Source organism: Xiphophorus couchianus, chromosome 11, assembly GCF_001444195.1.
Source record: "Xiphophorus couchianus chromosome 11, X_couchianus-1.0, whole genome shotgun sequence".
NCBI lineage: Eukaryota > Metazoa > Chordata > Actinopteri > Cyprinodontiformes > Poeciliidae > Xiphophorus > Xiphophorus couchianus.
Genome location: NC_040238.1, coordinates 5,026,946 through 5,054,291, shown reverse-complemented (window position 1 = coordinate 5,054,291; position 27,346 = coordinate 5,026,946). Strand labels below are relative to the sequence as shown.

Sequence of the window (27,346 nt, the reverse complement as noted above, 5' to 3'; positions counted from 1 at the left end):
GTTCACTTATTTTAGCATAACTCCGGTTTTTCTTGGCCTATTTACACAATTTAAAAACTGGTGTGAAGTTTATAATTTGCACTTTAAGCACAAGCTGAAGGTGAGACTGTGGGAGGCGGAGTCTTGCTGCTACGCCGTCACAAACCAGGCATGTTAAAAAGACGGAATAAACCTATGGACCCCTGTGGTTTAACGTATCGACTCTTGCGGATGAAAAATCGATAAATATCGTAGAATCGATATAATTATACAGCCCTACTCTATACATTCCAAAACACTTTCAGTTACAGTTGAAAACAACCGTTTGGATGAACACAAGCACAGTGTGTTTAAAGGCAGCTCAGAAAAACACGTTACCACATGTTAGCAACGGATTAAACGGGCTGTGCTGTGGTAGCAGTCAGTGTCCCAACAAATCTGTAGAGGCCTCTGACTGAAGACGGTCGCTGTATGATAGTGTCATGGCAGCCATGACAAGCCAACAAGCTAACCCAGTCCAGGAGTTCAAACTAAAGACATGTTTCTGTGATCTGCAAATGCTCCAATATTAAAAATATCATCTATAAATAATCCAAATTTTAACCTTTTGTGTCTTTAGTTGTTCCAGCTTGTGGAAAGTTTCCTTCATTAAATGTTTGGCTGCTCTACAAACCCCAATTTGCTGCAGGTTTCCTTTCTCCTGTCTCAGTGGATCTATGTTTATGAAAAACAACCAGGCAGCTTAACTTAAAAAACAAAGTGACAGGCGTTTTAAAAATAGTGGAGATAAATATACGGGTAATTAGTCTAAAAAAGTCAAACGTTATCCAAGACTCCATTCTAATAGTGAGGTCAAAACACGCGAGCAGGAGGAAGACGAAGCTGAATGATTGTCACCAGACCGAAGATCGGCTGGCGCAGCAGGAAAGAAAAACGCAGCATTTATTCACACGGGAGTTAATTAGACGCAGGTGAAGCTGACGATCACAAACCGGAGAAAAATAACCAGAACACACAAACTAGAGCAAACTCGCTCCTATTTATTTTCTGTAATGGGTTTTTATAAAAACATCTTTTTTTCACGCTTTACGTTTCAACTTAACGTCAATATTAACCTTTTTTTGTCACTGGTGGTGAAACGAGCTTCACTTCCTGCTTCAACAAGCAGACTTCACGTCCCTCCACTGTTCCCACACTTCGTCTGATTATAACCGTGTTACTTTTCATTTTAGTTCAGTTTCATTTCATTCCAGCCTCCAGTCGCAGTCGGCCTCTAAATAAAAATAATTTTTAGTGTGGCTGTTATGAAGAGTCGGGTTTTTATTCTGGATGTTTACGTGGAGAAGCTTCCACTGAGATTTATCATATAAAGATTTAACAATAAAATAAGTAATCAATAGGAGGGAAAACATGCAAGAACAAAATAATTAGCTTAGCATTACTTTTCTGTTTGAAAAGGAGCGAACATTTATCTAATCTCAATTTAATGAAATATATTACTTATCGACTCGGTAATTATCAAAAATGTGTAAATATACTGTGCTAAAATAAATGATAATATAACAAGACAGAAAAATCTACAGAATAATAATAACCAGACATACAAAATCAGAATAATTACCAACTAATTTCTAATGTTCACCCTGTAAATTCTTTTAATCTGCATTACATATATTTTTTTAAAATAAAATGTAATGATCGTAATGATGGATAATAATCTATCAATAATATAACTAATAATAGCAACAAAAACAGTATTATAGTTTAGTCGTTATTTTTAAGCTAGTTGATGTTTGGACATTGTTTTAGTTCCGTACTCAGTTCATCCCATTGACTCCAGTTACATCAAGACAAAATCTTTTCATATTTGTGCGGATTCTACATATTTTGAATTTGCCTCTCGTTAAACATTTATTTTTTATACATAAATAATGCAGTTTGATATTTCACAATGTGAAATATCATTTTAATAAAACTGAATGTTCCAATTGTTTGGATTTGAGTCGGTTTGTGAAGCTTCAGAGTTGGTAACAGTATTTATTTGTCTGCATGTGAAGCAGCAGCTAAACTGAAGGATCTGAATGAAGCTTAAATGTAGTTTTTTTTATTTGGTTTGTAAACGCCTCCTGTGACCCGGTTCTGACCCGCAGGGCCGTAGTTTCCATCAGGCGATAAAAGAGTAAAACGAAAAAATGACAAAATCTGCAACTGGAATTGCTCTGCATATCTCTCAATTCAGAATGGCTCTAAGCTCATTTTAATATTAAAAGAAGGTTTTTGATCTCAACTAATGAAGGCTTGAGCTAAAAGAGGCAAAACTCGCAGGTTGGGGTATAAAACATTTCATCTATTTTTAATAAATCTCCCTATTTATCCAGATAAGATCGTTCTATTAGATGGAAGAATGTTAAAGGATTTTAGTTTCTCTATTTAACGATTAAATACATTGGGCTTGTTACTATGAACTGGATGTGTGTGTGTGTGTGTGTGTGTGTGTGTGTGTGTGTGTGTGTGTGTGTGTGTGTGTGTGTTTTAATTTGCTCCTTTTCTGTGAAACTAAATCCAACATGTTAACAGACCAGAATCAAAATATATCATTCAAAAATAAATTTCTTTTCAAATTTATTTGAAAAGAAATCATTTTATAGACATTTAACAGAACATCAGTTTGGCTGTTAATAATTTTTTGTATTAGTTGAACAGAAAGTTGAATAAAATGTGAAAAATATATTTTTGACAAGTTTTCAACAAAGCATCTGTAAAAGCTGTTTTTCTGTAACTAATTTTCTGTCTGCTGTTGTCTGAGGAACTTTCAAGATAAAGTAATATTGTCTGGATTTGTAAAACATTAATACATTTCTGCGTGTTTTTTATTTCTGCCAGAAAGTTTTAAAGTTTGGAATAAATGATAAAGTTAACAGAAAATGTCCTTTTTAACTGGATCCTTCACATCATTGTAATGATGAGCAAAAACTGAACATTTGGATTTTTTGTTCCATTTTAGCATTTTAATAACTAATGGAGATTTTTAATAACTAATGGAGATTTTTAATAACTAATGGAGATCTCACAGGGACGCCTGAGCTTTGGGCCGAGCTGGACGCAGTTCAGCCCGGATGACTAACATCACGTCTACAGAATCGATCCGACTCCAAGCGCTGGCAGCGCTGACGCTCGTTTATAATCCGTCTTGGACGCCGGCGCTCGCTTCAATCGTTTGAGCCTCTCGGGATTATAAACCCATTAGGACGATGACATTATGATTCCAGAGGAATTAGTTTATATCTCCTAAAACTCAAAGTTTTGATCTGCTAAATTTCTAAGCGCATCAAAATGGGTCAAAACGAGGCATAAAAAACAAACATGACTGGCAATTCTGACATTTCTGTCCACATATCAATTTATTTATTGTTATTTGAATCATGTTTGCATTTTCACTTCTTTCGTTGTTTGGACTTAACTAAACAAATGTCTATTAGTCAACTGGCCAAATCTGCTTGAGGTCTCATCGGGTTGCTAGGTAACGGGGTTGGGGTTGCTAGGTAACGGGGCAGTGCCCACCAAGTGTCACTTAACTTAAGGTTTTTTAAACTGCTTCTTTTCCAGACACCAAAACACATTCACTTCCTGCCAGAACATGGCTGAGCGTTTCTTTTAAAGCGCTTGGATTGTTTTCTAGAAGCAAATTTTGACTCCTAATGGAAACCTTACGCAATTTCTGATTTAAAGTCACATGACTGAATTCAGTTACAGCAAAATAGAAACGTAGAAACTGCTTTAGACTCAAGATCCAACAAAAATAAAAGTGAACAAAAACACACAGCTATCCAAAAACATTTATTTTGAGGACTTTCCACACATACAACAAAATGTCTATTTCTTAACAAAATGACAAACAGTAAAAGTACAAAATGGCCAGAACCCAATAAGATCTGATCCTACACTAAAAAAAAACAAAGTTCTGCTTTAGATAAAGTAAATGTCACAACTACATTTTAATATTTTCTGAACATCAGTATTTCCCCCTATTTTTTAGGACTTTGAATCCATTAAGCCAATTAAACATCAACACTGCAGAAGAAGCCTTTAACTTTTGGTTTTGTTGACAGTGCAGCTCAGCTTTTAGGAATTTGAGCGTTTTGCTTTATAATGGCCTGAAAACTAAATAAACCAACTGGATCCAGCAGCAGGATCATTGATTATCCCTCGTTTCTCAATCAGCTTTTGCTTTATGTGTCATTTTGTGCTTTTCTTCGCTGCTGCAGCTGTTAGGAATGGCGATCTGCCTCCGTTTTCCGGTGTGGTAAATCCTCTCAGGCGGATCGTCTCAGTCAGGGAATCACGGCAGAACCGTTAGATGCCACTCGGACACGTAATGTTATTAGTGACCCTGTTGTGGACGGTTTTCCTTTCAAGGCTCGTATTTCAGTCAATCTGTTTTATTTTCACAGCTATACATTTACTGCTGATATTTGGACATGGATGTAAAAACAGAAATGAGTTTAAGAAGCTAATTAGCTTGAGATTACATGTCGACACTCCACCAGCGGCAGGAGATTAAGATGAGAAATCTGTGATTAATCCAAGAATTATTTTTAAAGCATCCAGAAATGACTGAACTGCGGAGCAAACAGATTTACAGTCTGACCAACGTTAGTGATTCATGTCAACTGAACTGGAAATTACACTGAACAGCAAAGCAGTTCTGTTCAAAACTATGAAATCACTCTTGCATTTTAAGAGACAGTTGGATATTTTTTAAATTACCTAAAAATTTAATAAATCAGATTTTCTAAACCAGGAGTTCCCAAACTTTTCCACATCTTAACTCCTCAAACAGCCTTAGCTTCTTGGTAAACCCACATAATTCAACTAAGTATTTATTTACTATTTTTATTCACTTTTCAAATATTACTCTGGTTTAGCATAAACGCTGCTTCCTACTGTCTGATTTTAGTTTTTAGGGATTCTTGGAGAATCTGGACGATTCTTTTTCCTCAGAAATCTTCGTTTGCTCGAAGAGCGATGCAACGTGATGAATTTACCCGAGTGAAACAACAAAATTTGTGGTAAACGTTTGTGCAGCAAGAATTTGTATGCCACTGTCATTTAAAGACGTTTCCTGAGGTCATTGTCAATTTCTTGAAAGTAAAAGCAGCACAAACATTCTGTGCTGCAGAAATGTAGCCGAGTTGATTGACACCAAATTTGTTTAATTTTGTAAATGTGAGGGGGCAGCTGGCTGACCTCTGGAAACTTTAAAGAGCGACAAATAAAATATTATGCTGCAGAAACATTTGACACTAATTTTTAGTTTTAGTTTCAGGTCGACCTTTTGACTCTTAAATTTCATTAATATCTTAAGAGCTAAAACTGCACAAACGTAGCCGAGTAACTGACAGATTTTGTCTGACTTATGATGTAGCATCTCTGCTTAACAATCTTCTGCAATTTATCACTTTAAATGATTGACGAACAACAAGGTCAATAGGTCAGTTTCTCAGGACTAGATTAGGAGACTGGAAGTTTGCAGCAAGTGCCTTGAATTTACAGAGAGAGATTTACATTAATCAGTGGAAATCTGTCAGTCAAGTAAAATGCTCATAAAGAAATAAATAGTTAAGCCAATCAGAACACAGCATTTGTGCACACAAACTCAATATCACTCTTTGCTCTATACTGTTCAGCGAGCAGAATCTCTGAACGCTGTAAAACCGTCCAATAAATACTGATCAAGAATATGTTCTCTGGGTTGTGGAACAGTTTTCCCTCGCTCTTTCTTAAGCATAATTCAGTGTCGGCACACCAAAAACTAAGTGAATATTTATGCACCTTCATTAACTGAACTGGCTGCTGCACAGTGCAGCAGAGAAGCTTCTTGACCAGGTTTGAAGATGTAAGTGGGTTTGGAGTGAAGCACAGAAGATGATGTGTCCAGTCAGGATACTGCGCCTTACTGGCCCTACGACGACGAGACGTGGAAGAATCCCATTGGTCGCAGCAACCTGGACGTCTCCACCAGTAAGGAGGAGAGAGGACGACAAGAGATGCTGGTCAGGAAATGCATGACACCATGTGTGTCACCAAAAACTGGCCGAGTGCCGACACTGTTCTGGAAATTATCCTGAAGAGTGAGAGAAGACTGCTTCAAACACCAGAGAAATATACATCCTTAAATCGAAGCCTTTACAGCGTTCGAAGAAGTCCTTGGAGTTAAACAGTCAAGGTCGTCATGAAGGTGCAAACAAGAAACTGCTAGATAACCTTATTCAATCCTAAAATCATTACGTCTTGATTGGTTTTTTGGCTCCTGAAGCAGAAGTTTTCACACTGAGATGGTTTTAGACTCCAGCTCTGGACCATCAGCTGGCCGTCACACCTGGCCTGAAAATAAGACTGGAGCATTGTTTCAATAAATTTCATCCAATTGTTCATGGTGTGCACACAAATATAATAAATATCACTCTTTGCACAATAAATATTTCTAAATATAATCATTTTCAGTCTGTGTATTCAATAAATAGAAAGTTCAACATAAATTAAAATATAAACCACATAAATTAGTTTGTTCAACAATTAGCAACAAAACTAAACCAAAGTGCTCAATGAATATTAAAGGCATCTTAATTTCTTCAATTGTTCTTTCAAACAATCTCTTATGGACGTCTGGATTTATATTTAAGTTTGTAAATTAGGCTCACTGAAATCAATGAGCTAACCGCTAAGCTAAATGTAACCAGTTCTTGTTAAAGTTTCATAAGTTTTATATTGAAAGAAACTGATTTGGAAATTATTTTTTGCCTCATTTTATTGTTTGTTTGTTTGTTTGTTTTTTCTTTTTTGTCATTTTGGTCCTTAAAATACCAAAATATCCACTTATTGTCACATTTTGGTCTGTAATTTTTAAATATCAAATGATTGACAATCTGATCAGTTCCTCAGTACTGATCAACTGATCAGTACAGATAAATAACGTTTTACCAAATACTTTTTTACTCTTGCTGAAGTTTTGCTCCTCAACCCTCCTCTGCTCACTGGAGACTTTTACCAACTACTAAAATCTGCATTTATAGTTTTAAAGAGGGGGTAACTATTGATTCTCTGTTTCTGTTTGATTTTTTACTGTTTAATATAAAACACATTATGACACATTATGAAAGCTGTAACAGAGTTTTGCTGGGAATTTCTTTTGTTTTTAAAATAATTGTGATGTTAAAATTATAACCGGTCAAGTAATTCAAAGACACTCCAGTGTTTGTGAACGTTACCCAGAAATAGTTGTTGGTTGGTGAGGCAACTTGTCCTGGTCCCGATCCAAACAAACAACCCAGACTGTCTTAATCTGTGCAGTTCTGTTGATTTGATGCGTTTAATCTACTTAATCTACACGTTTGCCTCGTTTGCACCTCAACACGTCGTGCGGTACGTTCGCGGTTTCTGCTGCACTCCACAGATGATAATGAGAGATTTAATGATCTGAAAGTGCATCAGCTGCAACCTGTGAAGCTCAGGGGTTAGGAAAAAAAACCATGTCAGAAACCTCACATGTTTCTGGAAGCACAAGATCCTACTTCACTGGATGTTTCTCCCTCTCTCATACTAACAGCTCTCTTATGAGACTCACTCCTGCAGGTGTCAGAGGGAGGCAGAGCAGCGCAGCCATCAGTGAGAAATATGGGCTGTAAGCCGGAGCTGTAGCACCATTACCGCCAGCGTCTTACTGCTGCTTTCATCTGTTAGCTCTATCTCAATGGTCATCTGGGGAACCCGGCGGCCGTGCTGCCATCAAATTGGAGCAGGAAGGAGGAAACAAAGGCCATTATACAAGATGTGTTGGTGTGTGGTTCAGGTATTGGACCTGGAGTGAGAAATGTTCTTCAGAGTCAGTGAGTTTCTTCACACATGATTTTTTTTGTGTGTATTAGAACAAACGGATGAAAAGGGCAGCGTAGAAATCAAAGTCCTGCTTTGACATTAAGAGGTCATCTGCAGCCGGTGAGCCGATGCAAACAGACGACTTCAGGATGGAATCATCTCAACATGCTGTTGTTTAAAAGGTATTTAACTTTTTCACAATTTTAACCACAGAGAAACTAATCAATGAAGTTTATTTGGAAACAGATAAAACACAAAAATACTAAGAGACACTAAACAGTCAGCTGCTGAGAAAACCAGAAAACATTTTGTTAATTGCATTAATCATCAAATATGTTGGTCAGTCTTTTATTTATTATCGATCTAAAGCAACTCTAACCAGGCAGGTTTTTAGTCCTGATTTAAAGGAACTCAGTGTTTCGAGTGTTTTGCAGTTTTCTGGAAGTTTATTCCAGATTTGTGGTTTATAGAAGCTGAAGATCTTTAATTCATTCAGTGATTTATAAACTACCAGCAGTTTAAAGTTTCTTCTCTCAGTGAAGGACTGAAGAACCGGGTGGTGTAGAACCGGGTGGTGTAGAACTGGGTGGTGTCTCTATCCTCCAGGTTCTAGTCAGAACTCCAGCAGCGGCGTTCTGGACCGTTGGGTTGTCAATCAGACCTGTGAAGACGCTGCTGCAGGAATCAAAGACTGGATGAGTTTCTCTGATCTGAGACTTTAGTCTCTGGTTCTGGAAATGTTCTGCAGCTGCTAGAAGGCTCACTCTGGAACCCAAGGGTCAGGTCAGAGGTCAGAGGTCAGCCTGATCTCTAGTTTCCAGCTGGACGAACTGGAGCTCCCAGATGTAAATTTTAGGGTCATTTGTAACTTTTAACCGTCTTTGGGGCGAGTCGGTCGAGTCCCAGCTGCAGGTTTTAATCCCTGCAGGAACAGATCAGCTGGTTGTGCTCAAAGTGTAAAACAGCAAAACTCCTTTGTCAGTTTTCTTCCAAACTCTTTATCTTTAATGAAATTTGAGAGCTAATAAAGTTTCGTTGGACTATTTTTACCACCTAGAAGCTGATATTTATAGAGTCCTAAATGCTGTGGGAGATCTAGACGTGTATGTTTAGCGTGAGAGGATTGCATCAATATGAGCAGCGGTGCGCCGGAGGAGACGGCACATAAAGAAGAGTAATGGTTTTATCTCCCAGTGTTACTGTCTGCAAAGCTGCACCTGTGTGTGTGTGTGTGTGTGTGTGTGAGAGACCTTTTAGTGCTGACACATGCCTCAGCGCCTTTAAGGTCGTAGGAAGAAGATATTATGTTTCTGATGTACGACTGCGAGCGCAAACAGTCCCAAGCAGCAGCTGATGATGATGATGATTATGATTATGATGATGATTATGATGATGATGATGATGATGATGATGATGCTAACTCCTCATGAAGCCACGTTGGTCTCAGACCAGGTCCAGCTGGACTCGGGTCAGGATATTCACTCTGTGGTTTGTTCAGAGCAATAAGCTTCTCATACTGTAGTTATTATGCACAATGCATCACCATGTTACAGCAGCAACACAAAGTTGTCCTTAATTGTCAATTTGAATTGCATTTCTGCAGGTTTCCTTTAATGTTTTTATAAATAACACCTGAAGAGTGAGATGTGAATTCATCTTTAACCAAGAAGCTTTTAAACTGATGGGATCTGCTGTTAAAGAAATAAAGATCATTCACTGCAAAACACAAAATCTTACCAAGTTTTTCTGGTCCAGTTCATAAAACAAATATCTTAGTGCCCTTAAGATTTAGACATTGCTAGGTAATGTTGGTAGGTTGCTAGGTAACGGGTGGACTTGGCTAGGTTGCTAGGTAACGGTACCACTGGAGCTATACGTTTTGGCTTAGTTCAAGTGTTGTAAAATATTTTCACTAGAAGTTGAATTAAAACTATTAAATTAAAACTATTTGGTTTTTGTTTTTCCAGTTTTTGTAAAGAAGTAGAGATGATTGGTGTCATTTGGTAGATAATCTTAATAAACCATCATGAAAGTGTCTGTCGGTCTTGGAAACTCAGGTTCTCTTAAAGCCCAGATTTCTGGGTCTGTTTTGGTTTTGGCGTGGCGCGGCATGGAGTGGCGTGACGCGGTGCGGCGTGGCGCGGCGGCGCGTGGCGTGGCCTGGCGTGGAGTGGCGTGACGCGGTGCGGCGTGGCGCGGCGGCGTGGAGTGGCGTGACGCGGTGCGGCGTGGAGTGGCGTGACGCGGTGCGGCGTGGCGCGGCGGCGCGTGGCGTGGCGTGGCCGTTCAGCTACAGAACCGGATGAATAGGAGCGTTGGAGGTTTCAGCAGGTCATAACTCTCACACACATTCAGTTAAGGAATCTGAAAAAACATTTTGTTGCTTTAGTAATAGTATCGTGGTTTTACATGGTTTCAGTCAAGTAAAATAAAGAGATAAATAATCAGTAATGGATTAAACAAACCAGTAGCAACTAAAGCATGTTTTAAAAAGGTTATTTTTTTCTGTAAGTGAAACTGATTTGATTTTATTTCACTTTCAACAAACAAAGTAAGAGTAAAATATGAAATGCAATGTAAGCCTATTTTTCTCAAATGTTGATCTTGTTGTGTTTTGTCTCTGAGTCAGGATTACATTCGTTTGGCAGAATATGCCCACATTACTCTGGTGGTGATTCTGTTAATTCCTCAGCAGATTTTTACTAAATTATTAAAACATTCTGGTTCCCAGTGAGTCTCTGTCCATGATGCTGAAATAACTTAACACGAGTAAAAATCTGGATATTATTATTTATTTTTCTTTCATTTTACCTCAAACTTTCCTGATCTAATATATCAAAATACAATGACATGTAATCATGACAGAAAAGTGATTTTTACAAGACTAAAATATGCAAATGACTTTGCTGAGTCGTGGAAAACATTGAAATATTTCTCAAAGACAGTTTGGAGGAAACTGACATAGTTTTTGATTCCATCCAATCGTCCAGGAGCCTCAGCGCCTGGAGGACACGGCGTGTGGATCCTGTGATCTCCGGCCTCCTGGAGGAAGAACTGATATAAAACAACTGGAAAGTCTTTGTTAGTTACTGACAGATTACAAATGCCAGCGATATTCAGTCTGACAGAAACAAAAGGAACGAAATCATCTCTGATAACATTTTGTTGTTTCTGTGCCTTAGGAAAAGAAACGGTGTGCCCTATTTTTTGTCCTTGTGTTGATAAATATTACAACCAGCATAAATGTTTCAGTGCCACTTGCATCCTGGTGTCTCTGTAGAAGACAGTCCTTGTTGTCTGAGCCTGATTGTGCTGTGCAGTTTTTCCCGTTTGCTTTCCTCGAGCCGAGGTCAGACCACCAGCTTCTGTTGGGTGAAAAGTCCTTCCAACGTCAAGTCAGCAGATTTTAAGAGACAGGAAAAAACACGTTTCTTTGTAACCCGTGTTTAACTTTGAGAAGGAACCGTGAAGGAGCATCCTCCACATTAGTGGTCTAAAGTCTTCTTTTAAACTGAAAGCTAATTCATGATGCGTTCCAGTCGTACTGGGAATCGGGAAATTTGGACTTCTAATCTGGGAAAATCAACTGGAACGTTCTCTGAAGTGAGATTTCCCAATACTGCTAAAGCCGACTTTACCTTTCAATATGGCCGCTCCTCAAAATCAGCAGTCGTACGATGTGATGGAAACACGACGCACATAAGAGTTGATCTGAATCAGTGCTGCAGCACCTGCAGCTTTAAACTGAGCAAATTAAAAGTGGAGTTTTTAATCTGTGGTTCCTCGTGATGCCAGAGGAACAGAACAGCCCAAAGTTATTCATTTTCTGTTTGAAGAAAAGATGTCAGCAGGATTTGGTTTTAACCTGCCCACACTAGGGAAAATATTTTTGCAGTGTAATTTTTTATGGCGTTTTAGAGAAGATGAGGGAAATAATTAACATGTCATAGCTTAGTTTTGGGATTTCACCCAAACATTTTACTCAAGTAAGAGAAGAAATACTTCATAATAAAATTACTCAGGTAAAAATAAAAAAGTACATTTAAAAAAAATAAAATTACTGAAGTAAATGTAACTAGTTACCAGCCACCTCTGGTCTGAGATATTCTGTTGAATTGAAACATGTCAGTGTTCAGTGGATCAGCTGTAACTATATTTGGGTTTTCCTTTCTTCCTCCAACCATTAATATTTTCTGCAGGTTTTTGCTTCCCTGGAAGATCATCCAGAAATAGAGCAGTGGAAAACATTTCTATGCGCTCTCCCAGGACGCCTTAATGATTTTATTAACACACTTCCTGAACAGTTGGATTCTGGGACAGTTTCAAAACGTATGAAGGTCAGCTTGAGTTTATTTGTAGAACTGGTTTGTCCAGTTTCTGCCATCCTCTCCAGCTCATATATATTTTATTTCAGACTGTCGTTGGGAGGTGATAAAGTAACACATCAGATTTTTCCAGCTCATTTCCTGCCACTAAACGACATTCAGTCTTTTCTCACTGCTGAACAGTTGAGTCTGGCTTTACACTTCCAACTTTTTCTCACACATATATTTGTCTTGATCCTCAGGACTGGGAAAACTTTTATCATTTTGTTAAAAGATGTTGAATTTCCAGTCTAAACCTGTGCTGTTACAGCTGCAGTCTCATTGGTTTTCATGATGCTTTCTTTGCACGACATGTTGCCTTTAATCGAAGAGCCTTAAGGAAAGTCACGTTTCTCTGAGTTACTGTTTCTACGTTTCCGACGGGGAACCTTGTTCTGCAGGATTTGACAGGATTCTGCCCAACAGGAGGGCCTGATGCTGCAGAGCTGCTGCACCTTTCTTTGACCTCAGTCACATGAATGTTTTGTTCCTGACCTGCGGATGAGGAAACTCAGGTGTGTTGGAGATTCAACAGCAGGACAGTAGATCTGCGGACTGAGACTGGAGACCCTCACTGGTGAAAGTCTTTAATCTGTAGTATTCAGTGTGAAATAGTTTCTTAATCCTGTCCCAGAAGTTGAGTTTTTTAACCACATCAAACCTTTTATAAAGTGTAAATCAGACGATACAATTCACACTGCAGCCTGAAGGGATCCAAATCACCTCACTGCCACCAAATGTGATCTTTTTATAACAATCTGAAAACTGAGTGGATTTTTATAAATGCAGCCTAAGGCTCCTGGATGTCTGGTTCTGAATCCGATACATGTCGGACCCGTGTCATTGATTCTAATCTGCATCCTGATACGAACAAATAGGAAGAAAACAACAACCAATGTGGATTATGATGAGGATTAAAGTGCTGCTCTGGACAGACAACAACTTTAAAATCACACGATGCGCTCCACCGTTAGCATCCATGCTAATGTCTGCAAATACTGAGCATGTGACGCTCCTGCAGCCTCCACATGATCCACACATTTAGTTCTCATTAAGAAAATAAGATTCAGGTCACATATGTTTGGAAATGTGAACAGTTGCGCAAAAACATCTGATTTCACAAAAAACTGGTATTGAGCCTTAAAGCCTGCAATGGAAACGCAGCTTAAAGAAACCAGCCATGTTTCTGAAAGTCTGTACCAGTGTGCTCACAGGGTGGTCCGCGGGCCATTGGTGGCCCTTTAAATGATTTCGTTTGGCCCCTGACCAGAAGCCAAGAATGGAAAAACTTTGGCCAACAAAACTGGAAATAATTTATGACCCCAAAGGTTTGAAAATTGTCTTTATGTTTTAATAAGGTAAACATCCATCACCCTTTTTATGTTTTCAATCTTTACATACATACAGATTTCATACAACGATTCTTTATGCAGGTGATGCAAACAAAATAAATGAAATGTCAATGAACAAATCATTAGTTTAATGATTTTAACCAGATTTGACTCTTAGGGGGAAAAACTTTGAGCAAATTCCCACAAACTTGATCCACCATTAAAAAAATCAGCCTTCCTCCATGATCGTCATAGTTTCCGAACTTAATGGATGAATTTTGGGGATTTTAAAGCATCTCTTTAAGGGTTGATCTGAAAACTACTTGGGTTTTTTAATTGCTGCAAAGAAAATCACTGGAATGAATAACTGACCATTATGAACTGAATCTGACTCCTTCACATCGACTTGGACTGATTATATATTGTCCCATATGAACTGGATCTTTCTGCTTTTTGAGAAAACCGTTTTTTGTGAATTGGTGTGTAAATGAACTGAACTGCTTTCTGAATCGAATCAGAAATAAAAGAACTACTTTGCTTAATGCAGCTGCGCCTCTTAACAACACAAACATTATGAATTAATGATCGACTCAAAGCCTTCCTCTGTCTGACTTCCGCTGTCAGATCGTCACAGATGTCAAAGCCCCCGCGCGCGCGCGCGCACGCCCAGGTGTCGCCTTCCGTCGCGGGACGCAGCTGCGCGCGGAGCGGCTGACGTCAGGAGCGGAGCGGCGCGAGAGGAGTTGAAATAGGGCAGAGCAGAAAGCCGAGCTGGAGAGGAAACCAGCCGCGCAGAGCCGCAGGATGGACCGCCGCTGAGGGTTGGGGACGCGCCGCCCGCCGCTGAAACAGCCGCCAGCGCGAAATTAACCCAGTGGGACTACAGGCAGAACAGTTCGGACTCACCGCTGCGGGAATCTGTTTCTTTCTGCGCGTTTCCTCGGAGGATCTCAGGTAAGCAGCTGGTTTAACATTCAGCAGATACAAGTTTGGTGGATTAGATTCTTTTTTTTCAGTGAGCGGAGGCTGTTTCTCCTTTTCTTTCTTACAATTTGCGATAGTTTTATTTGAAAATAAATCCAGCTGAGTTGAAATGGAGCCTCACAGCGCAGGGCGATGGCAGTGACCGGGTCCAACTACAGCTGCTGTAAATCATTCAGCGGCTGAAAACAACTAAAGAGCTCCAGGGTTGAGCGGCGCTGGACGCTCCGGCGTGGATCCCCGGTCCCGCTCAGTTCATCAGGCTGGACTTCACCTTTAACTGGAGACATGCAGAAAAAACTCACAGGACTGGAAAAGGGAGAGAATCCTTAACAACATCGACTTAAATCAGCTGCTTTCGCCAAGAAACCCCAGTGGGAGTGAGGAGAGGCCGGCCGGCCGGAGGAGCGGGCTGCCGCCGGGAACCTGCCCGGATCCTCCGCTCCGCATCAGGCTGCCTGAATGTGAATCCATGCACAGAAAAGGCATTTAATGAAAACCTTTCAGCTTATAAACAACACGTGCAGCTGCGGGCATCTGCGCGTGCATGGACAGCAAAAAGCACGTGCACGCGTCAGGATCAATATGTGACCCTGGTTTCCAGTTTGGTGCAGTTCTGACTCCAGGTTCACTCTCACCTGGACACGTTTCCTGTTCGCTGGAGGACCTGCTGACTCAGTGGAGAGGCCACGAAGAAGAAACGCAGCAGCATCAAAGTGGAGATGAAGCCACTTCTAGTCAGCAGCGATTAAACAAGCCGAGCCTCCGGGTCTGATGTCAACCAGAACCGAGTCAGAACTGCTGCTGCTGCTGCTGCTGCTGCTGCTGCTGCCGTCCGGAGAGTCATTACCGAGTCCGGCAGATTACGGCTGGTTGTTGCTTCACAGACGGGCTTAATAGAGGGATGACTCAGACACACACACACACACACACACACACACACACACACACACACACACACACACACACACACACACACACACCAATCCTTACCGTAACACTTCCAGTCATTAGAGCTGAATTAGGCTTCTGGAGCTTCTGGAGCTTCTGGAGCTTCGCTGATGACCATTTAAAGCGGAAGCGGCTTAAACGCGTTTTGCGCCTGACAGTAACTTCTGTTTCACTTCATCCGCGGTGGCGCGACGCCTTTCTGCTGCAGCGCAGCGTGTGAGAGAAAGGCTTTCTACAGGTTTTCATGCTCTGCTCCTCTTAGTCTGGCAGGCTATTTATCCAGGTCTCCAGCCTGCATTTAAATTCATCATCATAAGCATGTAATTGACCTTTTGAGCGACGCTGACAGAATAAATGCTGCAGCGAGTTTTCCTCTCCGATGCGCTGCTGCGCGGCGTCGCTGTTGTTTTGCATCGTTATTGGGCGATTTGATTTCAGATTGCTGTGATTGGGTGATGCAGAGATGCTGAAAAAACTCAGCGATTAGCCTCACATGTAGCATAATAATAATAATAATATAAATATGAGCGGTCCTTGGACTCAGCAGCTGCGTGTTTTTTGTTTCTCCATCAGATTTCATTATATGAAATGTCATCAAAACAAACCATTTTTACAGGAACGAAAATGGTTTGATTAATCAATCAAGTTTATTTGTGCAGCAGCTTTCAGCAACAAGGCAGTTCAAAATGCTTCACATCATCAAAACACGTCAGACATGTTGATCGATGTTCCATCAGGAATAAAAGCAGCTCCAACCAGATTTAAAGGAGCTCAGCGTTTCGGCTGTTTTTCAGTTTTCTGGTCGTTTGTTCCAGATTTGTGGTGCATAGAAGCTGAAAGCTGCTTGGTTCTGGTTCTGTGAATAAATAAAAAAGTTCCACAAAATGTAACAAGAATAGCTTCACCTTGGTTTGCAGTTGAATGAAAAGTTTAATAAAAACTACACGTTTTATTTATTTTTGCCCTTTGTGGTTTTTTTCAAACGACCTCGGCTGGTTTTGGACGGATTGTTGTGACTTTCCAGAGGAGATCCGGTCGGTTTGTTTCCGACCTCACAAGTTAAAAACGTCCAACACATCTGTGCGTCTTTTTATTGAATATTTTCTATGACGTACTAACAGGTCCAGACTCTCCTCACAGTGACAGTTTTGGTTTTTTATTGTTATTTCCCTCATTTGTAGCTGAGTATAAAAATGCTAACTTGCTCCACAAGATGCTTGCAGCTTTTTGATTTCTAATGACGTAACAATTGTTCTTCAACAGAAGTGGAAGCTGGAGCCGCCATCTTATCAGAAAGGTGATTTATTTTTCCCTGCCCAACATGGCGGTCCCCTCAGGTGAACCGGTTCGTACACCTGGTGACTCGGCTCTGTCGAGCTGCGCTCAGAAACAAAAGCAAAGATTTCTGTGGTGTTGCTGCCACCCGATCAGACGCAGGCCGCTGATCAGCTTTCATTTGAAGAGATGAAATGTTTCCTTCTGGATTTAAAACTCGACCCTGGAGATGGAAATCACTCGGCCAACGCTGCACCTTCCTGCTCGTTTCTGGGCTGGTTGGATCTCCTCAGGTCGCCGACATCGCCGGTCACTTGAAATTCTGATCAGTGATGTTGAACTTCTAGAAATGACCTTTTCTGCTGCATCCCATATGAGCTCAGAGTCCAAACAGAGCCGCCACCTGGAAAGAGTCAGCAGAGAGTGAGAAACGTGGAGAGGGGTTAGCGAAAGGTCAGCTGCCATCTCTGTGTTCAGCATCGACTTTAGTCAGCCATCTTTCAGCCTCTTTTATGCCCCGACCCTCTGCCCTCCTGGAGGAAACCCCAAACCCAGGCTCTTCCTGCTGTACAGGATCAGCGTCTGGGTCGCCTCACCAGCTCTGCTCTCTAACCGGGGCTCACATCGGGTGGTTAGAGTCCTGATCCGGAGACAAACGGAGCACGACTTCAACGTTTTCATTAAAGTAAAAGTGGCCAACAAATGACTGGAGTCAAAATATATTTGGTAAAAAGTGTCAAATTAATAATTTAATATTTAAAAATGACATCATCAGATGAACCGAAATGTAAACCTAAGTGGAAATTTCTGCAATTTATGGACAAAAAGTAACAAAATCAGTTTCTTTCAATAAAGAACTAAAGAAACTTTAACAAAAACTGCAGGTTTGTGTAAATTTTTTGTTAAAAATGTTTGATTTTCATTCAGTGGGAAGAAAACCCAGAAATTTTACTCAAGTAAAAGTAAAAAGTACTACGTAGTAAAAATACTCCTAAAAGTAAATTTTCTCAAAAAAAGCAACTCAAGTAAATAGTAGAAACTCAATTCTTAACTCACTCAGCTCAGATAATGAAGATCTTCATGGTTTGTGTTGGAGGACCTGCTGACTCAGTGGAGAGGCCAAGAAGAAGAAAGGTGTTTGACTACGCCTACACGGTCCTCGGTCACGCCGTGACGCCGCTCGCCAAGTCCTACCCCAACAAAGACTGCGAGAGCATGCTGGGAAGGATAATAAGATTAACCAGGGTTCGACCCGCAGAGGTCGAACCCTGACCTTTTGACCTACAGAGGTTCAACCCTGACCCATTTGAACCTGGAGTTTTAGAAAGGAAGCAAACAGGATGAGACGATTTCTCTGAAATATTAATTTTGGGTTTTTCCTCTGACATGGAGTTTTACTTTTTTTGTCACGTCTTCACTCCTGTCCTTGACCTTGGATCAGTGCTGCTGACCTTGGATCAGTGCTGCTGACCTTGTAGACATTAATGATAGAAATACAGCTGGATAATGAAGTATGCATTAACACTGCACATTAACACTGCAGGAATCCACAAAATGTCTGGTTTTTAAACAGAAGGAAGAAAATCTGCTTGTTCTGCTTTTTTATTTTCAGATATGACAAGATGAGGAAGTTTTGATGGATTTGCAGATTTTTCTGAGCTGCATTTGTGTTTCTTCAGATTGAGCCTGATGTGTTTGATGGACGCCGCTGTAGATGGTCGCTGATGCAAACAGTGACAATAATCATATTCAGATTATTTACCGGAATAAAACTGATTATAATCTGATTATAATTCTTCCATCTGATCGGGTTTTATGTGCTGTGCTTCTGGGAATCTGAGTAAATCTTGAATTTTGTTTGTTTCCTTTTAAAGAGTTGATTTGTGAACTGGTGGTCCACAGGCGCCCCCTAGTGGTCTGGAAGGAACTGCATGTAAGCTGACGTCGTGACGTCAGCTCACAAATAATAATGGATAAGTGGGTTGAAACCGGGTCACTGATGGAGAGAAAGAACTCCAGGATTATTCATGATTAGACCTTTTGATGTCGTTCACGAACGTTTTGATTCTTTTGAACGGCGTGGAGCCGTGAACGAGTCTCAGTTGGTGAGAACTGTTCTGTCGTTTACGACTTTTCTTACTTATGATGCTCTGCTCACATGTCAACAGCTACTATTGTTTTTAACTGATTCAAATGATTTAATCGGTGAATAAATACAACAGATAGAACAGGATAATAATTTTATATTTATTGGTGAAGAAGAACTTTTTTGTTTCTGCCAAATCAACTTGAATATATTTTTATTTTATTGTGGTTCTAAATTACAAATATCCTAAAATGTTATTAATACACACAACACTTGGTAGTGAAACAATTTCTTTTTTTATTTTCATTTATTTGATGTCATTAGAAAGCTTAAAATCCAAACGTTCAGAATCTAAAAAACTCAAAACGCCTCAAGTCGATTCGTTCAGGACAATAAGTGAGTTAAGAGACTAATATTTTAATTTCAGGTTGTATTTGTTACGATGTTAAACACATTTATAGGTGTTTGTTTGTGTTAAGTGATTCTCAGCCTGAAAAGAAAGAATATTCTTTACTTTATTGGTGTTACTGTTCATGGAAATGTTATGCATTCAGCAGGAAAACGCCCAGGAAGAATGTTTTTAATCATCTTTACATTTTAACACATTAGAAGTCATTTTTCTACATTTTGGAGGAACATGAGGAACATTATTAACAGCTGCAGGTTCAGAAGAACCACCGGTTGCTAACGGGTACAACTGGTTTATTATAAGATCATTTTTGACTGAAACAACGGCAGATGATGCAAATTTCTAAAAGTCTTTGATAAATAAATCTGTCCTGTTTATCAAACTGCTTCAGCTTGTTCTGCAGGAGAAATTCAAGTAAAAACATTTACAGAAAGAAAACATTAAGATGAATGCAAAGAACTGATCTGATGACTTGAATAATAATAATAAAATAATTAGAAATATTTTCATCAAAATGCCAAAAACGAAGCATCACATGTTCGTCTCCTCGGTGACGTTTAAATGAATTTGATTGACTTTGTAGAAAAGTTCGACCAGTGATGTAAGAAGTGCATCATTCTTTGATGCTTTAAAGACTCTGAACAGCTTTGATGTTATTTTTGGCTAAAGGGTTTTTATTCCTGCAGAAGAGGCAGACTACATCCGACTGCCTCCCAAAGCTTAAATCTTGCTGGGAATAAAGATATTAACTCTGAGTTTCTGAAGGAGAACTTTATTATTTTATGTCATCTGTGTGTCTGAGCATCGAGGCGTATTGATGCTTCACAGAGAAATCCTCTTCATGGCCGTCGATCCTTCCATCTACAGATTAAATTTTCTTTTTATGCACATGAAAACCAGCGTAGCTGCTGCTACGCTCTTCCAGGTTATCCTGTTTTTCTTTCTTTCTTTGTGCTTTTGGTCAGTTTGACTTCAGCTTGAAGGTTTTGGTTCAGTTTGTTCGTTTTCTGCTCTGGACAAAAGTTACTGAGTTGATTCTGCACATCCTGACCCGCTTCAGTTCTGGTTCTGGACGACTTTCTGAATGATTGAAGAGTATGGAGTTTATCAGGCCATAAGGTTTGTTCAAAAGGAAAGAAAATGAAACTGAAAAAAGTTGTGGAACTGAAAATAAATGCTGAGAAGTAGTTTCAAATCTTCAATTTCTTTCAGTTTCAAAATAATTTTTCAGTTTCAGATCTTTTTTTAAACTTTTTTCTGTTTTTCTTTTGAACAAACGTCATGGCACCAATGTAGCTCCGTAGAAGATCCACAGTGCGTCCAGATAGGTAATGCCGTCTCAGATAAAAAGCAATAAACTTTTTCATGTTACTCTGGGTTTTCCTGTTTGAATGAGGAAAAACTGGAATAAATTCAAAATGATGCGTCGATATTTTCAGTTCAGTTGCATCTTTAGAAACCGCAGAACGAAAAAAGGTTCATGTTTGGTGAATGTAGACGGCCGGTCGGCTCTGCATGCTGCAGCCGTTTCTTCCTGTTTCATATCATCTGGATGGTATTTTTGCGGTTCTGTGATGAGCAGACGCAGTGGTGTTGGCCAAGCAGCAGAAACCCCCGGTATCCGTTTCCCCCTCAGCTCTGTCACAAAGCCTGCAGGGAGTTTCTGGATGTAACAAGTCGCTCTCCGTTTGTGCTCCTTTCAGACGCACCTGACAGCCATGATGGGCTTCAACGCCAACGGCTCCAGTCTGGTTATGGAAACTACGTTGTGTTACTGAGAAGCAGCAGCCGTTGTTCTTCCTGTGTTTCTCCCATTTCTGAGGACGAACGTTGGTTTGTTTGGAAGCTGTTTGTGAAGCCGAAGCTTCGGAGAAGCGACTGCAACTTTTCTGTCTAAAAGGCCTCGTGTGCTGCTGCTTCTCTTCAAAATGAAAACATTCACTGATCTAATCTCCATACGCTGCGGTCACACGCTCTAATTGCTGTAATGACTTTTCCTCCTCTGTTGGAGGTTTTCTTCCTAAATGGTGACTTTTATTTGAAATATTTATTTCAATTTAAGCCTCTTTTGTTCTTAAATGGCCGCTTGAACCAGAAGGTATAAAACTTTATTAATAATCTTAATAAATAGCTGTGTGTGTGTTTGATGATACTGATTTAAATACTCAACATGTTTTCCCTCCAGAATTGTTTTCATGATTTACTTTTGATTTTATGGAGATAAATCTGAAATATTTCCACTCATGTTTGACAGTAAATGTGATTTTATTTTATTTCTTATCAATCACAGACTGAGGCAGCAGTGGAGTAGAAGGAAGAAACAGTTAGCATCTGCTAACCCAAGGGTTTTGACCATTCTTTGCAGAAAATTAGCAATACGAATTGATTTTGCATGAATTCACAAAGAATTGGAGAAATATATTGATGTAATTTGGCAAACAGAAAAAAACTGCTTTGATTTGATTGATAAAATATTTAAGCACATAAAGTTTTATTTCTTTGTCCTTCTGGAGTTCAGAGGGCCACATGAAAACTTATGGCGGGCCGGATTTGGCCCTCGGGCCTTCAGTTTGACACACTATCTAAACCTTTTTCCTGTGATGGTCAGTTTCTGTTGTTTTTAAATGAACTAACTGTAATTTCTTGTTTTTTACAGTACTGTGTAAGACAGCAGCTGCTGGCAGCTTTATTAAATCTTGGTGATGAATCTTAATTAGTTTCATCGTTAATAAAACCACAGTGATAAAATGAAATGGTCATTCCTGCTAACTAGCACCATCTGCAAATCCCGTATCTCTGCTGGCGTCTCCATGTTTCATCATTACTGCGACTCTCCAGTAGAAGAGATTATTTTGAATCATGACTCAGAGTATGAAGTACAGGATCTACTGCAGCGTTAACCAAATATGTAGAGACTGGAAATACCTCAAAGTAAATATTTAAATTACTTCTAATACAAAAAGAGTTTTTACATACAAGGCTTATTTGAAATATTTTTTTTATGTTTTTTTTTTTTTTTTTTAAATAAAACATGATACTGCTGTGGCAAGTTGGAAAAACAGACTATAATTTCTGATGTTAATGTTATTAATCGAAGGAAACAAAATTAAATTATTTCACTCATCATTTTACCTTCATTAGGATCTGTGCCTTAATATTTTAAGCACTAATGTTTTTCCTCCGTTATTCCGGTCGACCCGGTTTTACTAGAACCAGAACTCCATCATCTGCTCCACCGCCTGCTGCTGTGGTTCTGACCCAAACCAACCTGTTCCCCTCCTGGCCTGTGGGGGCGCTGCACCAAGAACCACTGAAGGAAACGACACAAAAACCTCTGAAGACACTGAGAGCAACTTCCTTCTTCACCAGATGGAAACAAGATGGAGGCGTCAGATTTTAGTGTTGGAGGATTTCTCTTTAGTCATTGGCTGAAGACCAGGAGCCATTTCTGCTGCTAGCGCTAGGCTAGCATGTTAGCTTTGGTTGGATTTACCCAGAATGCCCTGCGCTGTAGTCCAATTCCTGCTTTTGGAGCGGGCTCCGCTACGCTTGGCGTTCACATTCAAACCGAACCAGAGTTCACTTCAACCAAACCCAGACCGAGGTTTGTAGCGAACCAGAGTTAGTTTATTGGTTCATATGGGAGTCCGATTGCGTATTCACAACTCCAGAACCTGAACGGAGATTCTAGGCAAACGGACTGGAGTTGGATTAAAGCCAAATAAACAGAACTGGTGTGAATTCACCCTGAATTCTCACTGTAGCATCTGAATCTTTGGCTCACTGGACCAGGAACTGTTGTTCATTACCTTGTTGTTTGTTAGCTTGTTGTTTGTTAGCTTGTTGTTCACTAGCTTGTTGTTCACTAGCTTGTTGTTTGTTAGCTTGTTGTTCATTAGCTTGTTGTTCACTAGCTTGTTGTTCACTAGCTTGTTGTTCATTACCTTGTTGTTCACTAGCTTGTTGTTCACTAGCTTGTTGTTCATTAGCTTGTTGTTCACTAGCTTGTTGTTTGTTAGCTTGTTGTTTGTTAGCTTGTTGTTCACTAGCTTGTTGTTTGTTAGCTTGTTGTTCATTAGCTTGTTGTTCATTAGCTTGTTGCTCACTAGCTTGTTGTTTATTAGCTTGTTGTTTATTAGCTTGTTTTTCGTTAGCTTCTTGTTTGTTAGCTTGTTGTTCGTTAGCTTGTGTGAATTGTAGCCTTTTTTTCTTCGTAGTTTCCACCAGTAGTAACATCTGGCTGTTATGTAAAAAAGTGTTTTCATTGCAGTTTTGTAAAATAAACAAATTTCAATGCACCTGAAAAATCTGCACAGAATCTTTATTGAAAAATAAACTTGGAGTTTTTCCATTAAGTAAATTTATTTTCATACCAGCATTTCTTTATTCCTTCATTAGTTCTTTCTGTTTTCATTGCATGTTTAAACATAAACCTGTTTCCAAAGGACAGACTGTCAGATATACTGATCCAGATATTCTGAAATTCATAAAAAATGGAAATAAAAAGTAAACATTGAAAGAGAAAAGCCTGAAAGCTGCAGATCCTGTTCAGTGTAACCAGAGTGGGTTTTTGAGGCGCGGCTGTCTGACAGACTGACACCTTTGGTATCTCCTCCAACCACACAGGCGGAGGAAGACAAAGCAGAGAAACCCGGATCGGGCAGAATGCGATTCTCCCACCGGTTCTGTTTGGATCAGGGTGAAGAAGTGTCTGTGTGGAACCTGAGCGCAGGCAGGCGACGTTCCTGAAGAGACGGGCGTCAGTGTGAGGCGCCGAGTGTAGAGAGGTTTGTTCCAAAATGGGCCGTGCACCATTTGGGGGGAACATGGAGGGATTGACAACGGCCATTTATTTTTTACTGTATTTGGGAAAACGTTAACCAGTGGATATTTCTAATGCATGACTCTTTTCAGTAGTTTAGCTTAAAAATGAAGCTCTGACTCTAGCCGGGGAAATCACTCACACATGATACTTTCTCCATCCTTCCAGCGCTCTGTTCTTTTGTATCGTTTTTTAAATACTCAGCAACTTGCAGGGAGGAAAAAAGCACGCTGAGCGTGAAACGAGTGTCTTGAGTGGAACTGCGTGTGTCATTTGTAACTGTGACAGCAATCCTACCTGGAGAGCTGCAGAGCAGAGAGCAACGACTGCTTGTCTTCATTTATGCTCCAGCTTCACTTCTACTGGAGTTTCAGCTTTTTAAGAAGGATGGAGTCACTGGGAACGCTCAGTCATGATTTTAGGCTTTGGTCCAAATCATTACTGACCGGGAAACTAAAGTATTTCAGCCTCTGTCCCGCCGTCTTCCTGTTTTAGTTTCCTTTATTATAATGTAATTTGTGAAAAGCATTTCTGCCACCTGCAAACAAACCAGGTGTTGAGCCAAAGCATGAAGGTCTGTGATATGTGGGGAACCCCAAGGCTCAGTCCTAGGACCCCATACGCTCCTATTGGCTCAGGCTTAGCAGGAAATAAGGTTAACTACCAGAGCTACACAGGTGATACACAGCTCTACATCATGATGTCACCAGGTGACCTTTGAACCCATCCAATCACTGAGCAGATGTGTGGATGTGCCACAACTTTCTCAAGCTGAACAGAAACTGAAGTTATTAAAGAGGAACGATCTAGAGTTATAGATCTAGAGTCAACGCTCAGCTTCAGTTGTTACAGCTGGAAACTGGAGATCAGGCTGACCTCTGACCTGACCCTTGGGTTCCAGAGTGAGCCTTCTAGCAGCTGCAGAACATTTCCAGGACCAGAGACTAAAGTCTCAGATCAGAAAAACTCATCCAGGCTTTACACTTTGGCGCTGTGGGAGACGGCTGCCTCTCCAGTAGCTCTCCAGTTTTTAGTTTTTAGCTTTTTTCTTAAACTTCTTAAGTTGCTGTGTGTGCTCTTTATTTATCCCATGGATAATTTCAAACCAAATACGCAACCAGGAGACTTTTTTCTCACTTATTCAAGAGAGGAACTGCTGGACTGGAGAACAATGGGACAAGCCGGCATAAGGCACAACATTCCGGTGGAGCTGAGGAGGAGACCGAGGGGCTGCAAGGCTAAACTGAAGGCCAAGCTAGCGGACAATAGGAGGCTATACAAGCCATCGATTCCCACTGTGATCATGGGGAATGTGAACTCGCTGCCGAACAAGATCGATGAGCTGTCTGCACTGAACAACCAGCGGATCTACAGAGAGAGCAGCTTGTTCATCTTTACAGAGACATGGCTAAACCACCTCGTGCTGGATGCTAACGTGGACCTGCCAGGATTCACCGCTGTGAGGGCTGATAGGGACACGAAAGCGAGCGGTAAAAGAAAAGGTGGAGGAATCATCATGTATGTGAACAACCGATGGTGTAACCCAGGACATATCACTGTAAAGACTGTTTGGTGTTGCCGGGACCTCGAGCTATTAGCCGTTAGCCTGCGGCCATACTACCTGCCGAGGGAGTTTAGTCACGTGATCTCCATCTGCGTTTACATCCCACCGAGAGCGGACGCTACCACTGCATGTGAAAAAATCCACTCTGTCACAGCAAGGCTACAGACACAACATCCTGACGCTTTTATTATAATTTCTGGGGACTTCAACCATGTGACTTTGGACTCTACTTTGGCCACTTTCCACCAAGCTGTTGACTGCCACACTAGGAATAACAGGACAATCGACCTCCTGTATGCCAATGTGAGGGATGCATACAGAGCAACATCCCTGCCCCCACTAGGGAAGTCAGATCACAACCTCGTTCACTTACAGCCACTGTACACCCCCCTGGTCCAAAAGCAGCCTACAACATCCCGCTCCATCAGGAGGTGGTCCCCTGAGATGGAGAGTGCTCTGAGAGACTGTTATAACACCACGGACTGGGATGCACTGTTCAGCCCGCATAGCAAGGACATAGAGGGGCTGACACACTGCCTGACAGACTATCTGAACTTCTGTGCAGATGTGGTATCCCCTGCCAAGACTGTCCGCTGTTACCCTAATAACAAGCCATGGGTAACGCGGGAAGTCAAAACTGTCCTCAATAAGAAGAAGGCTGCCTTCAGGAGAGGAGACAGGGAGGCCATGAAGGCAGCACAGCAGGAGGTGAAACAGTGTGTGAGGGAAGCAAAAGACAGTTACAGGAGAAAGGTGGAGCAGAAGCTGAGAGAGAACAACATGAAGGAGGTCTGGGAAGGTGTGAGGACCATCACTGGCCTCAACACAAAGACCAGAGTCGTTGGGGGAACAATGGAGAGGGCAAACGAACTGAACAACTTCTTCAACAGGTTCAACCAGTTCATGGCCCCCCAACCCCCTCTCTCACTGCAGCCACCCCTGCTCCTTACCACACACCTCCCCCCAGACAACACTACACTGACAACCCCCCCACACACCTCAGCACAACCCCCGCCCCACTTCACCACAGACCAGGTCAGAGAACAGCTGAGGAAGCTCAAGCCCAGGAAAGCAGCAGGGCCAGACCAGGTGTGTCCAAGGCTGCTGAAGACCTGCACTACTGAACTGGGAGAGCCACTACAGCGGATCTTCAACCTCAGCCTGCAGCTAAGGGAAGTGCCCACCCTCTGGAAGACATCCTGCATCGTCCCAGTGCCCAAGAAGAACAGGCCCAGCGAGCTGAATGACTTTCGGCCCGTGGCACTTACTTCACACCTGATGAAGACGTTGGAGCGGCTCTTCCTCGGCCTCCTCAGACCCCAGGTGGAACATGCCCAGGATCTCCTGCAATTCGCCTACCAGTCAGATGTTGGTGTGGAGGATGCCATCCTCTACCTGCTGCACCGGGCCCACTCCCACCTGGATAAGGGCAGCGGCACGGTGAGGATCCTATTTTTGGACTTCTCCAGTGCCTTTAATACAATCCAGCCCCTTCTGCTCCAGGATAAACTAAACAGCATGGGAGTAGACCCGCACCTGGTCAACTGGATCCATAGTTATCTCACCAACAGGCCGCAGTATGTCAGGCTGAAGGACACCGTGTCTGACACTGTGGTCAGCAGCACAGGAGCCCCCCAGGGCACAGTGCTGGCCCCTCTTCTCTTCACCCTGTACTCCTCTGACTTCCACTACAACTCGGAGCTGTGTCA

The 27,346-nt window shown here is 41.1% G+C and overlaps 1 protein-coding gene and 1 long non-coding RNA gene across 2 annotated transcripts in view; both read left to right on the top strand.

Annotated features, from left to right (window-relative positions):
• The first annotated feature begins 7,593 nt into the window (after window positions 1-7,593).
• LOC114153071 (uncharacterized) lies at window positions 7,594-11,565 on the top strand. Its single transcript, XR_003597269.1, has 3 exons — window positions 7,594-7,828; window positions 7,905-8,036; window positions 10,845-11,565. It is a non-coding gene; the product is annotated as an uncharacterized LOC114153071 (long non-coding RNA).
• Window positions 11,566-13,691: 2,126 nt separating this feature from the next.
• Window positions 13,692-27,346, top strand: part of fstl4 (follistatin-like 4) — a 210,251-nt gene continuing 196,596 nt past the window's right edge. Inside the window, exon 1 of the mRNA XM_028031338.1 lies at window positions 13,692-14,503. The gene's annotated coding sequence lies outside the window, so the exon portion shown is untranslated. The remainder of the gene's footprint in view (window positions 14,504-27,346) is intronic.